The sequence below is a fragment of the Ascaphus truei genome, chromosome 18 (assembly GCF_040206685.1).
Source record: "Ascaphus truei isolate aAscTru1 chromosome 18, aAscTru1.hap1, whole genome shotgun sequence".
In the NCBI taxonomy this organism is placed as follows: domain Eukaryota; kingdom Metazoa; phylum Chordata; class Amphibia; order Anura; family Ascaphidae; genus Ascaphus; species Ascaphus truei.
The window spans coordinates 9303279-9310365 of NC_134500.1; positions in this window are offsets into that span (position 1 = coordinate 9303279).

Consider the following 7087-nt stretch of genomic DNA (forward strand, 5'->3'; position numbering starts at 1 on the left):
CGGATAACATTTGGAGACCCTTGGACCTGCATGGTCACTGGTCCAGCTCACCGCCTGAACCCCCTTTTCTGGGGCATAGTGTGTGCCCAACAGACCCCCCTACTAAATAATTATATGCAGTCACGGCCTTTCGGTTCTTCAGCTAAAAATCCCCATCAAAGTCTATAAAGCTTGTATAAAATAGGGGCCTAAAACGTACTCGCAAGAAATGTAACTGAATGCCGAAATACACCAAATAATCTACATACTGCATCTGTTTTTCATTGGATTCCCCAAGCACCCCTAAAAAGTTCCCTGCAATTTTCAGGTAATTTGAAAATGTTACCAAATACAGAAGAATTTACAATGCATCTGATCTCAGATGCGGTATTAGAGAGGGTTGGGGTTCCTTACAATGCATCTGATCTCAGACATGCTGTTAGAGAGGGTTGGGGTTACTTACAGTGCATCTGATCTCAGACGCGCTATTAGAGAGGGTCGGGGTTCCTTACAATGCATCTGATCTCAGACGCGCTGTTAGAGAGGGTTGGGGTTCCTTACAATGCATCTGATCTCAGACGCGCTATTAGAGAGGGTTGGGGTTCCTTACAATGCATCTGATTTCGGACGTGCTATTAGAGAGGGTTGGGGTTCCTTACAATGCATCTGATTTCGGACGTGCTATTAGAGAGGGTTGGGGTTCCTTACAATGCATCTGATCTCGGACGTGCTGTTAGAGAGGGTTGGGGTTCCTTACAGTGCATCTGATCTCGGACGTGCTGTTAGAGAGGGTTGGGGTTCCTTACAATGCATCTGATCTCAGACGCGCTATTAGAGAGGGTTAAGGATCCTCAGAATTTCACAATATAATTATAGGGTTCCTTAACCAAAAAAAAGGTTAAAAAAAAAAAACACAACACTGTATTACATATCGGCGTCACTTTATATTGCAGACATTTATTACATTATTCCAGGGTAAAACACCAGCTCATTAATTTGCCCTCCCCACCGTCAGTAACGTGATCTTTTAACGAGCCTGAATAACATAACAAATATAAATATTTGAAAAGCCATCAAGCACTCGCTGCTCGGTATAGTACCTCATTATATAGCAGGGGTGGGCAACTCCAGTCTTCACGGGCCACCAACAGGTCAGGTTTTCAGGATATCGCTGCTGCAGCACAAGTGGCTCAGTCATGGGATATCCTGAAAGCCTGACCTGCAGGTGGCCCGTGAAGACTGGAGTTTCCCACCCCGGCCCATAGGAAGTGGAGACAAACAGTAGAAGTCTCTGCTCATGAGCTTGCACTCTGTCCGTCAGAGGAGAACTCAATGGAAATTCTCTAATCTACTTTTTTCTACAGTGTATAATTGTCGGGGGGGGGGGGGGGTACATGTTTTCCATCACTAGAGGAAGCCCAAAAGGCCATATTTTATAATCCCTTAAAACGATAATTTTTGTTTTCGTGTTGTAGAGTACTGACGCTCAACTCATGACCCCGCAACAGGTCAGGTTTTAAGCCACTTGTGTTGAAGCTTGGATAGCCTTAAAACCTGACCTGTTTGAGGGGGGGGGGGTGGGGTGCGTTGTGATCTTGAGGGCAGTAGTTGAGCACCCCTGACCTAGAGAGGAATAATTAGGAGATGATTTAGCCCTGCTGAAAAATGGTGGCGTATCCCACGCAAACCCGCTCCTCCCTACGCGTCGCATCGCCCTGGAGCTTCGGGGCACATCAGATTTGTCATTCTGAGCCAATTCTCTAGGTTTGCGTTTTGTTACAAATTTGCATTGTTTTCCACGGAGATTCAACAACACCCGAGCGATGAAAGAATGAATCCAGAAGCACCCCTGACACGGAAGGGTTAATAAGAATCCTGGGGCCTAACTAATCATTTGGGCATCGCTCCATTATCTGTAATGTATTCTCATTTTTAATAGTATTTCCCACATCTCATTAAGAAATAAAGACTTGGAAATTCAAGCTTCCAGCGACTTATCTCTATCCTGCAACTCATTGATTAAACATTAACAGCTCTAAAGATGACACTATTCCTTTTCTATACAATTAAAGTCATGTACAGTAAATATATGGGCTGAGATCCGCCGCCGTTATCGTGATGTGCAGCGCGGCGCCTGTAGGATCTCGGCAAACATTTATTTCCTGCGCCTCCATTCTTCTGCGCTACCCATTGCCCCGCTTCTTATATCACACCGGGGTGCAAAGCTTTCGCACGCCTTTACTCCCTTTTGTGTGTGTGTGATATTTATATATGTTATTATAGTGCTCTGCGTGTTATTATATCTCTTAGTATTATTATATTGCTCTGCAGTTTACTACCTGCCATTTTGTTCTATCCCCGGCAGGGATTTTTAGAGGATTTTCTTTCCACAGATCCAAGGAAGTTTAGGACAGGGAAGAAAATGTTTGTGTTTTTTAGAGATGCGTTCGCACCAATCACTGCACAGTGTGAGTGTTAGGCGGATGTGGCTTTGTACGATCTCCAGCTTCCTTAAATGAACAGAGAACGTTATCCCGCCTCAATGTAGGTTTCTGCCCCACGCTGAAATTTATCCCGCCCCTGTGTACAGATTACTGCCCCATGCTGAACGTTATCCCCCGTGTACAGATTACTGCCCCATGCTAAACGTTATCCCGCCCCGGTGTACAGATTACTGCCCCATGCTGAACGTTATCCCGCCCCTGTGTACAGATTACTGCCCCACGCTGAATTTTATCCCAGCCCTGTGTACAGATTACTGCCCCATGCTAAACGTTATCCCGCCCCTGTGTACAGATTACTGCCCCATGCTAAACGTTATCCCGCCCCTGTGTACAGATTACTGCCCCATGCTGAACGTTATCCCGCCCCTGTGTACAGATTACTGCCCCATGCTGAACGTTATCCCGCCCCTGTGTACAGATTACTGCCCCATGCTAAACGTTATCCCGCCCCTGTGTACAGATTACTGCCCCATGCTAAACGTTATCCCGCCCCTGTGTACAGATTACTGCCCCATGCTAAACGTTATCCCGCCCCTGTGTACAGATTACTGCCCCATGCTAAACGTTATCCCGCCCCTGTGTACAGATTACTGCCCCACGCTGAACGTTATCCCGCCCGTGTACAGATTACTGCCCCACGCTGAACGTTATCCCGCCCCTGTGTACAGATTACTGCCCCACGCTGAACGTTATCCCGCCCGTGTACAGATTACTGCCCCATGCTAAACGTTATCCCGCCCCTGTGTACAGATTACTGCCCCACGCTGAACGTTATCCCGCCCCTGTGTACAGATTACTGCCCCACGCTGAACGTTATCCCGCCCCTGTGTACAGATTACTGCCCCATGCTGAACATTATCCCGCCCCTGTGTACAGATTACTGCCCCATGCTAAACGTTATCCCGCCCCTGTGTACAGATTACTGCCCCATGCTAAACGTTATCCCGCCCCTGTGTACAGATTACTGCCCCATGCTAAACGTTATCCCGCCCCTGTGTACAGATTACTGCCCCATGCTGAACGTTATCCCGCCCCTGTGTACAGATTACTGCCCCATGCTAAACGTTATCCCGCCCCTGTGTACAGATTACTGCCCCACGCTAAACGTTATCCCGCCCCTGTGTACAGATTACTGCCCCATGCTGAACGTTATCCCGCCCGTGTACAGATTACTGCCCCATGCTAAACGTTATCCCGCCCCTGTGTACAGATTACTGCCCCACGCTAAACGTTATCCCGCCCCTGTGTACAGATTACTGCCCCATGCTGAACGTTATCCCGCCCCTGTGTACAGATTACTGCCCCATGCTGAACTTTATCCCGCCCCTGTGTACAGATTACTGCCCCACGCTAAACGTTATCCCGCCCCTGTGTACAGATTACTGCCCCATGCTGAACGTTATCCCGCCCGTGTACAGATTGCTGCCCCATGCTAAACGTTATCCCGCCCCTGTGTACAGATTACTGCTCCATGCTAAACGTTATCCCGCCCCTGTGTACAGATTACTGCCCCATGCTGAACGTTATCCCGTCCCTGTGTACAGATTACTGCCCCACGCTAAACGTTATCACGCCCCTGTGTACAGATTACTGCCCCACGCTAAACGTTATCCCGCCCCTGTGTACAGATTACTGCCCCACGCTAAACGTTATCCCGCCCCTGTGTACAGATTACTGCCCCATGCTGAACGTTATCCCGCCCCTGTGTACAGATTACTGCCCCATGCTAAACGTTATCCCGCCCCTGTGTACAGATTACTGCCCCATGCTAAACGTTATCCCGCCCCTGTGTACAGATTACTGCCCCATGCTGAACGTTATCCCGCCCCTGTGTACAGATTACTGCCCCATGCTGAACGTTATCCCGCCCCTGTGTACAGATTACTGCCCCATGCTGAACGTTATCCCGCCCCTGTGTACAGATTACTGCCCCATGCTGAACGTTATCCCGCCCCTGTGTACAGATTACTGCCCCATGCTAAACGTTATCCCGCCCCTGTGTACAGATTACTGCCCCATGCTAAACGTTATCCCGCCCCTGTGTACAGATTACTGCCCCATGCTAAACGTTATCCCGCCCCTGTGTACAGATTACTGCCCCATGCTAAACGTTATCCCGCCCCTGTGTACAGATTACTGCCCCATGCTGAACGTTATCCCGCCCCTGTGTACAGATTACTGCCCCATGCTGAACGTTATCCCGCCCCTGTGTACAGATTACTGCCCCATGCTAAACGTTATCCCGCCCCTGTGTACAGATTACTGCCCCATGCTGAACGTTATCCCGCCCCTGTGTACAGATTACTGCCCCATGCGAAACGTTATCCCGCCCCTGTGTACAGATTACTGCCCCATGCTAAACGTTATCCCGCCCCTGTGTACAGATTACTGCCCCATGCTGAACGTTATCCCGCCCCTGTGTACAGATTACTGCCCCATGCGAAACGTTATCCCGCCCCTGTGTACAGATTACTGCCCCACGCTGAAATTTATCCCGCCCCTGTGTACAGATTACTGCCCCATGCTGAACGTTATCCCGCCCCTGTGTACAGATTACTGCCCCATGCGAAACGTTATCCCGCCCCTGTGTACAGATTACTGCCCCATGCTAAACGTTATCCCGCCCCTGTGTACAGATTACTGCCCCATGCTAAACGTTATCCCGCCCCTGTGTACAGATTACTGCCCCATGCTAAACGTTATCCCGCCCCTGTGTACAGATTACTGCCCCATGCTGAACGTTATCCCGCCCCTGTGTACAGATTACTGCCCCATGCTGAACGTTATCCCGCCCCTGTGTACAGATTACTGCCCCATGCTAAACGTTATCCCGCCCCTGTGTACAGATTACTGCCCCATGCTGAACGTTATCCCGCCCCTGTGTACAGATTACTGCCCCATGCTGAACGTTATCCCGCCCCTGTGTACAGATTACTGACCTTGGCTGAATTTTATTCCTTCCCCTGAAGTGTCGCGGCGTTAAAAATGACGCCACATTGTCACAGCAACGTGTCACCATGTGGTGTCGAAGCGTCATTTGACGCTGCAATGCTGCAGGAGGAGGAGGGCGGCGAGAAAGAGAAGCTAAGAGACCTTTACAGAGGCCCCACGCTCTCCCCCGGCAATCAGTGGGGAAGAGAGCCTGTCTGGCTAATAGGAAATGTGCCACTGAGTGTGATGGTTACGGTGGCAGCTGGGAGAGGCTGGTTACGGTGACAGCTGGGAGAGGCTGGTTACGGTGGCAGCTGGGTGAGGCTGGTTACGGTGGCAGCTGGGTGAGGCTGGTTACGGTGGCAGCTGGGTGAGGCTGGTTACGGTGGCAGCTGGGAGAGGCTGGTTACGGGGGCAGCTGGGAGAGGCTGGTTACGGTGACAGCTGGGAGAGGCTGGTTACGGTGACAGCTGGGTGAGGCTCGTTACGGTGGCAGCTGGGAGAGGCTGGTTACGGTGGCAGCTGGGAGAGGCTGTTACGGTGGCAGCTGGGAGAGGCTGGTTACGGTGGCAGCTGGGAGAGGCTGGTTACGGTGGCAGCTGGGAAAGGCTGGTTACGGTGTTAGCTTGGAGAGGCTGGTTACGGTGGCAGCTGGGCGAGGCTCGTTACGGTGGCAGCTGGGAGAGGCTGGTTACGGTAGCAGCTGGGAGAGGCTGGTTACGGTGGCAGCTGGGAGAGGCTGGTTACGGGGGCAGCTGGGAGAGGCTGGTTACGGTGGCAGCTGGGTGTGGCTGGTTACGGTGGCAGCTGGGTGAGGCTGTTACGGTGGCAGCTGGGAGAGGCTGGTTATGGGGGCAGCTGGGAGAGGCTGGTTACGGTGGCAGCTGGGAGAGGCTGGTTACGGTGGCAGCTGGGAGAGGCTGGTTACGGTGGCAACTGGGAGAGGCTGGTTACGGTGGCAGCTGGGAGAGGCTGGTTACGGTGGCAACTGGGAGAGGCTGGTTACGGTGGCAGCTGGGAGAGGCTGGTTACGAGGGCAGAAGGGAGAGGCTGGTTACGGTGGCAGCTGGGTGTGGCTGGTTATGGGGACAGCTGGGAGAGGCTGGTTACGGGAGCAGCTGGGAGAGGCTGGTTACGGGGGCAGCTGGGTGAGGCTGGTTACGGTGGCAGCTGGGTGTGGCTGGTTATGGGGGCAGCTGGGAGAGGCTGGTTACGGGGGCAGCTGGGAGAGGCTGGTTACGGGGGCAGCTGGGTGAGGCTGGTTACGGTGGCAGCTGGGTGTGGCTGGTTATGGGGACAGCTGGGAGAGGCTGGTTACGGTGGCAGCTGGGAGAGGCTGGTTATGGGGGCAGCTGGGAGAGGCTGGTTACGGTGGCAGCTGGGAGAGGCTGGTTACGGTGGCAGCTGGGAGAGGCTGGTTACGGTGGCAACTGGGAGAGGCTGGTTACGGTGGCAGCTGGGAGAGGCTGGTTATGGGGGCAGCTGGGAGAGGCTGGTTACGGTGGCAGCTGGGAGAGGCTGGTTACGGTGGCAGCTGGGAGAGGCTGGTTACGGTGGCAACTGGGAGAGGCTGGTTACGGTGGCAGCTGGGAGAGGCTGGTTACGGTGGCAACTGGGAGAGGCTGGTTACGGTGGCAACTGGGAGAGGCTGGTTACGGTGGCAGCTGGGAGAG